The sequence below is a fragment of the Mauremys mutica genome, chromosome 12 (genome assembly GCF_020497125.1).
Source record: "Mauremys mutica isolate MM-2020 ecotype Southern chromosome 12, ASM2049712v1, whole genome shotgun sequence".
In the NCBI taxonomy this organism is placed as follows: domain Eukaryota; kingdom Metazoa; phylum Chordata; order Testudines; family Geoemydidae; genus Mauremys; species Mauremys mutica.
Window position 1 is genome coordinate 26,227,634 of NC_059083.1, and position 7,033 is coordinate 26,234,666.

Genomic DNA, 7,033 nt, shown 5'->3' on the forward strand with positions numbered 1-7,033 from the left:
CTGGGGACAGGCGGAGGTGGGGGTGGCAGGGACACAGCATGAATCAATCAGGGTTTGGGGGATTGGGGAGAAGCAGCAGCAGCCAGGAGCATTTTGTACAGATCTGTGTCCTTAGATCTCACTGGGAGCTCCCAGCCGGGGATCAGCAAAAGAGGAAGGGATAAGATCAGGGAAAGAAGAGAGCAGCCGAGGGGGATGATCTGTGACAGGGAAGAGAGACACAGGGAAATAAACAGGGATGGAAAGTGAGGCTAGAACAATAATGAATAGAAAAGGACAGTATGAAAGGAAAGGGAACATGAGCGGGACGGGGAGATTTATTACATGTTACTAAAAGTGAGACTGTAACTCATTAATTCCCTATATTAATCCCTGGCCATTGGTGCTATCTTAGGCCTGGTCTACACTAGGACTTTAATTCGAATTTAGCAGCGTTAATTCGAACTAACCGCTCAACCGTCCACACCAGGAAGCCATTTAATTCGAACTAGAGGGCTCTTTAGTTCGAATTTGGTACTCCACCCCGGCAGGTGGAGTAACGCTAAATTCGACATGGCTAGCTCGAATTAGGCTAGGTGTGGATGCTAATCGAACTTAGTAGCTCCGGGAGCTATCCCACAGTGCACCACTCTGTTGACGCTCTGGACAGCAGTCCGAGCTTCGATTCTCTGACCAGCCACACAGGAAATGACCCACGAAAATTTGAATTCATTTTCCTGTCTGGGCACTTTGAATCTGACGTCCTGGCTGGACATCGGGGCGAGCTCCGCAGCACCTGCAACGCTGCAGAGCTCTCCAGCAAAGGAGTTCATGTAATCTCTGAATAGAAAGAGGGAACCAGCATGGACTGACTGGGAACTCTTGGATCTGATCGGTGTGTGGGGCGAGGAGTCTGTGCTTTCGGAGCTGCGCTCCAAAACAGGGAATGCGAAGACCTACGAGAAGGTCTCCAAAGCCATGAGAGACAGAGGATACAGCCGGGATGCAACGCAGCGCCGCGTGAAAATCAAGGACCCCAGACAAAGCTACCAAAAAATCAAAGCGGCAAACGGACGCTACGGAGCCTGCAACCACTGCCCCACCAGTGACCGTGGACTCTGACTATGGGACAGTGTCGACGGACAGTTCCTCGGCGATGTTCACGGACGGGGAAGATGAGGAAGGGTTTGTGGAGGACGAGGCAGGCGACAGCGCTTACAACGCTGGTTTCCCCGACAGCCAGGATCTCTTCATCACCGTCACGGAGATCCCCTACCAACCCTCCCCGGCCGTTAACCTGGACCCTGAAGGAGCAGTCGGTAAGTGCTTTAAACATGTAAACTTTTATTCTTAATATAACAGGAATCTGAAGTATGTGAAAAGGAGGTCTCTCTATATATGGGGATAGAACAGAAATCCTCCTGGGAGATCTCCACGAAGCTCTCCTGGAGGTAATCGAAAAGCCTCCGCAGGAGGTTCCTGGGGAGAGCTGCCTTATTGGGTGCTCCGTGGTAGCACAGTTTTCCGCGCCAGGCTTTCATGAGGTACTCAGGGAGCACTGCCTCCCCGAGCACGGCTGCATCAGGCCCTGGTTCGTGCGAGCTTTCACGCAGCATGTGCTCTATATCTCCTTCAGTGACCCTCCTCAGGGTGATCTCGCTCGGAGACTCCTGCATCTAATTAGGGTAATTACTATAATGTTACGCCTGGTCCAAAGTATTTTTAAAAAATCTACGGACACACGGCATAGCACAGACTCAGCACGCAGCTGCGTGACGAGCGTAACAGAAAGCCAAAGAATATAATGGACGCTCATGGAGGGAGGGGGGAATGAGGACGCAAGGTATCCCACAGTTCCTGCTGTCTCCGAAAAGTATTTGCATTCTTGGATGAGCTCCAAATGCTTCTAGGGTCAAACGCAGTGTCTGCGGTGGGTCAGGGCATAGTTCGGCAATTTGTGCACACACCACACCCACCACCAGAAGTGAAAACAATCCTCTGTTGAGTCTTTTACATGTCACCCTATCTTTACTGAATGCTGCAGATAGACGCGATGGTGCAGCACTCAACACCAACATTCTTGCTCCCCCCACGCTATGGATGGCTGATGGTACAAAAAGCTGGAAATCCGTCCTCATCATCAGCCTCTTGGCACATGGGGCAGTGCAAAAGGGCTGGTAACCATGCCGACTAGTATCAGTAAGGTCAATCAAGGGCACCTGTCCCTAATTTTTGATGGCTGATGGTACAATATGGCTGGTAACCATCCTCATCATTGCAACAGGGGGCTGAGCTCCATCAGCCCCCACCCTTCATTGTAAATAAAAGATTCAATTGCCCCTGGACTAGCAGAGGGATGATGGGCTCCTTCATCCACACTCCTTAATGTCCTGCCTGGACTATCATTGCAGCTGGAGGCTTCCTTCCAGTCATTTCTCACAAACAAGTCACTGTGTCTTATTCCTGCATTATTTATTACTTCATCACAGAAGTGGGGGGACAATGGTATGGTAGCCCAGGAAGGCTGGGGTAAGAACGGAATGAACAGGTGTTGTTGTTGCAGGAGCACCCCCTGTGAATAGCATACAGCTCATAATTTATGCAGGATCAGCCACAGAGCAGCTGTGCTCTCTGGTTCTATGATACAGTGGTTCTCTAGTACACTTGCCCATAATCTAGGCAGGACTGATTCTATTTTTAGATACCAAAAAGGAGGGATTGACTCAGGGAGTCATTCCCAGTTTTTGCTTTTGTGCCCCTGGCTGCTCAGCCAGGGGCACTTATGACAGCAGCAAATGGTACAGTGCAAAAGGACAGGTAACCATGCCCATCTTATTACCAATTTATGGTATGGTTGATGGTACAATATGGCTGGTAACCATCTCTACTGTCATGCAAAAGCAAACTCATGCTGCTGTGTAGCGCTGCTGGCCCGCCTCTGTCAGCGGCATCTAGTACACATACGGGGACATACACAAAAGGCAAAACAGTGTCCATGGTTGCCACGCTATGGCGTATGCCAGGGCAATTCTGGGAAAATGGGCTTGAAATGATTGTCTGCCGTTGCTTTCCCAGAGGAAGGAATGAGTGGCGACTTTTACCCAGAATCCACCGCGAAAATGATTTGTGCCCCAGCAGGCACAGGGGTCTCAACCCAGAATTCACAGAGACAGCCTAGACTCAGTTAATTGTTCGCCAAAATGTATCTTTGCAAGGAATTCACTCCCTGTTTCCCATCTCACAGCTTCCACTGTCTCCAGACCTGCCACAGCATCCCCCTCGCAGAGGCTGGCAAAGATTAGGCGGCGAAAGAAAAAGACAAGGGACAAGATGTTCGAGGAACGTATGGGCTGCTACCTAGCAGAGGCGGACCAGCAGAGCCAGTGGAGGGAGACCGTCTCTCTGTGCCAGCGCTCACACAGCGAACGGGAGGAGAGGTGGCGTGAGGAAGACAAGCAGGCGACTGAAACGCTGCTTGGACTAGTGAGGGAGCAAACGGACACACTCAGGCGCCTTGTGGATGTTCTGCAGGACCGCAGGAGGACAGAGACACCCTGCAGTGTATCTGCAACCGCACTCCCCTGCCACAAAGTCCCATACCCCCCTCAACGAAAGTAATCAGGAGGAGGGGCGGCCGGGGACGTGAATACTGTTACTGCACCACAGCACAGTGCTCAAGTACCCAAAAGCTCTCATACCCTACCTTTGCCGAAGTCCTTCACTTCCACACTCACAGTAGTCCCAATCCCAGTCCCATCCCCTAACTGTGTACTTAATTAATAAAAATGCTTTGCTGTTAATTACTGTTTCCGTTATGTTTTTTCAAAGCAGACTGTGTTTGAATGGGGGGCGTGGGGAAGGGGGTGGTTAATTGCATAGGACAGTCACCTTTCCCAGGGTACAGACACGGGGGCAGGATCAGCAGCGGGTCACACACACGGTGCAGTCAGTAGGCACCCTGGTCGGTTTTTGGAGGTGGTTTCCAGGATCTGTGTGGGCGGGGGAGATGTGACTTTGCAGCGGGGGAGGGCGGTTACAGATCTTATACAGCGGTCCTTGTCCTGGACCGCTGAGTCACGCAGCTGAGGAATCTGTATCCGTCCTCCTCCACCACAAGGTCACATATCCGCCCGCACACAGAATTCCATAAAGAGGAATGGCAGGCTCCGTTGAAAGAAGCATTCCGGCACTGCGGACCGCTCTAGGAGCAGGAGCCTGTCATTCCTAGAGTTTAGAGGCGGTCTTTACATCACCGCACACCTTACCCAGCACAGCCTGCGTCCCAGTTTCAACCCTTTCACGAAAAGTCATGAATAAAGAAACCTTTGTTAAGTAATAATGGGACATGTATTTTATTTTTACACGTGTGCTGGAAGTGGGGGTAACGGGGTGAACGGGGTATGTAACCGAAGAGGAGAGTCAACAGTAACTGGGTAAAGAAACAGGGGCAGGTTCAGCTTCTCTGTAAAGAAACTGAACAGTCACAGGTCACGCTGTTCGCTGCTCACTGGTATTTGAAGAGTTCCTTGTCGCTGTCCCAGGCGCCTGTATAGGGCTTCATGAGCAAGTGCATTAGCAGGCAGGCTAGGTCCCCGAGGATGACTATAGGCATCCGCACATCCACAACAGTTATTTCGTGGTCCGGGAAGAAACTACCTTCCTGCAGGCGTCTGAGCAGCACACAGTTCCTGAAAACACACGCATCATGAACCTTGCCCGGCCACCCGACGTTGATGTTTGTAAAACGTCCCCTATGGTCCCCCAGTGCTTGCAGCACCATTGAAAAGTGGCCCAATTTCTCAGCAGCTGACTGTGGAAGAGGTGGACGATAAAGTGCGAGGAGGAGAAAACGGCGATGATCGCAGCGGGCTCCATGCTTGCAGTGCTGTGGCGTCCGCGCTGTCACTGACCAGAAAAGTGCACGAACAGATTGCCCGCAGGCGCTTTCAAGGAGGGAGGGAGGGAGGTTGTGATTGATGGTTCAATGACGACACTTACCCAAAACCACCCTCGACACATTTCTCCCCCCAGCAGGCATTGGGGGCTCTACCCAGCATTCCAATGGGCAGCGGGGACTGCGGGAACTGTGGGATAGCTTCCCACAGTGCACCGCTTCCAAAGTCGACGCTGGCCCCGTGAATGTGGACTCAGAAATTCGAATTAGTGTATTTAGTATGGATACACAAATTCGACTTCATAAGGTCGAATCCACAAATTCGAACTAAGTTGATTCGAAATAGTCTTGTAGTGTAGACAAGGCCTTAGTGCCATTAAGAAAACTGTTCTCAGTAGCTGGGGATCTCCTTGCCGTGCTGTGGTTATTAAAACTCCTTCTCAGCTCCTTTTACTTTGCTACTTTCCAGCTACTTATTGTAAATAAAACATTACAAACAATTCTTGTTTGTTCCACTTTAATGTTGCAGGTGCTGGGGGCAGCATCATGGAATTTGCTTCCCAACTTGGTTGTGTCCCCCCAGCACCCACAGGGAATATTGCACCCAGGGCCAGCTCCAGGCACCAGCGAAGGAAGCAGGTGCCTGGGGCGGCCAATGGAAAGGGGCTGCAGTGTGTCAGTTGGGGCGGCACGTCCGGATCAGCAGCAGCGGCACTTCAGTGGCAGCTCAATCTGCCGCTTCAGTGATCGGTGGCAATTCAGCAGCGGGTCCTTCACTCGCTGTCTTCCTCTTCAGTGGCAGCTCAATTGGGTTCTTCCTTTTTTCTTTTTCACCGCTTGAGGCAGAAAAAAAGCTGGAGCCGGCGTTGATTGCACCTCTAGGAAGAGAGTTTGGGTTTACTGTGATGTCACTCTCCAGCCTGTGCTCTGTCTCTGTCCTGTGCACACCCATGTCAATCAGGAATTGCTCAGCTGTGCTCAGCGGAGGGGTGACTGGTTGCACAGGGTTTAATCCATGCAGGGACTCGGGTGTTGCAATGCTGAGTGTCACAATGAGTAACTTTTAGGCAGCGAGAAAATCACAGAAACAGTGGCACTGTGACCCTCAGAGCTGAGTCAGGGGTCTAAACTCCCTAGACAATGCCAATCTATGCCCTGGTCTACACACAGCCCCTAATTCGAACTAGGGTACACTAATTCAGCTACGTGAATAACGTAGCTGAATTCGAACTACCCTAGTTCGAAAACTTACCCGTCCAGACGGCGGGGAAGCGAACTCCGCGGCTCCAGGGTCGACTCCGGCAACTCCTCCTGCCGCGGTGGAGTACCGGAGTTCGAACTAGCGCTTCCGGAGTTCGAACTATCGCGTCTAGATCAGACGCGATAGTTCGACTCCGAGCAGTCGAACTCGCCGCGTCGAACGTCCAGGTAAGTGTAGACCAGGGCTATGGGTAACACAGGCACCTTAGTAGGTGGGGAGCCATGTCAGCTAACCAATGGGAGATGCTGACAAGGGGGGAAGTGGTGTCCTAAGCCACACCCCTCTCACGGAGAGGTGCCTAAATCTGGGCTGCAGAGGGGGGGTGTCTCTGCTTAGCAACCCACAAACAGGAACCCACCGTCTGACGTCCGGGGCCTCCAGTCGTGGCAGCTGCCAGTGCCTGGTAGTGATGGTGGTGGCTGGGAGCCCCAGGCCCTTTGAAATCGCCCCAGCAGGCTGGAGGGCTCCTAGGTGCATGCCCTGGATGGGAGCAGTGGCACAGTAGAGGAAGGAAAATTCCTAGACCCTGGCAGGAGCCGCACTGAGCAGGGATGGAGAGAAGCAGCCCTGGACACTGACTGCTGGGTGGGGGCAGGGGAAGTCCCAGACTGCAACAAAAGCCATGCAGGGTGGGTGGGAGAAGCCCTGGACCACAGCAGGAGCCACACTGGGTGGGGAGGGGGAGAAGAAACCTGGCAGAAGATGGGCTGATGCTGCACCACTATGGAGCTGGCCTGAGCCCCTCCATCTCCTATTCCCCCTGCATGGAGCCCAAGCTACTCACCTTGGTATCACCATTTCCCCCCTCACCACACAGCCATGAAGGGATTCAGCCTAGGAGGCAGGCTCAGCATTAGCCCCATGTGGCAGGTGGGATCCAGGATACACAGAGATGAAGT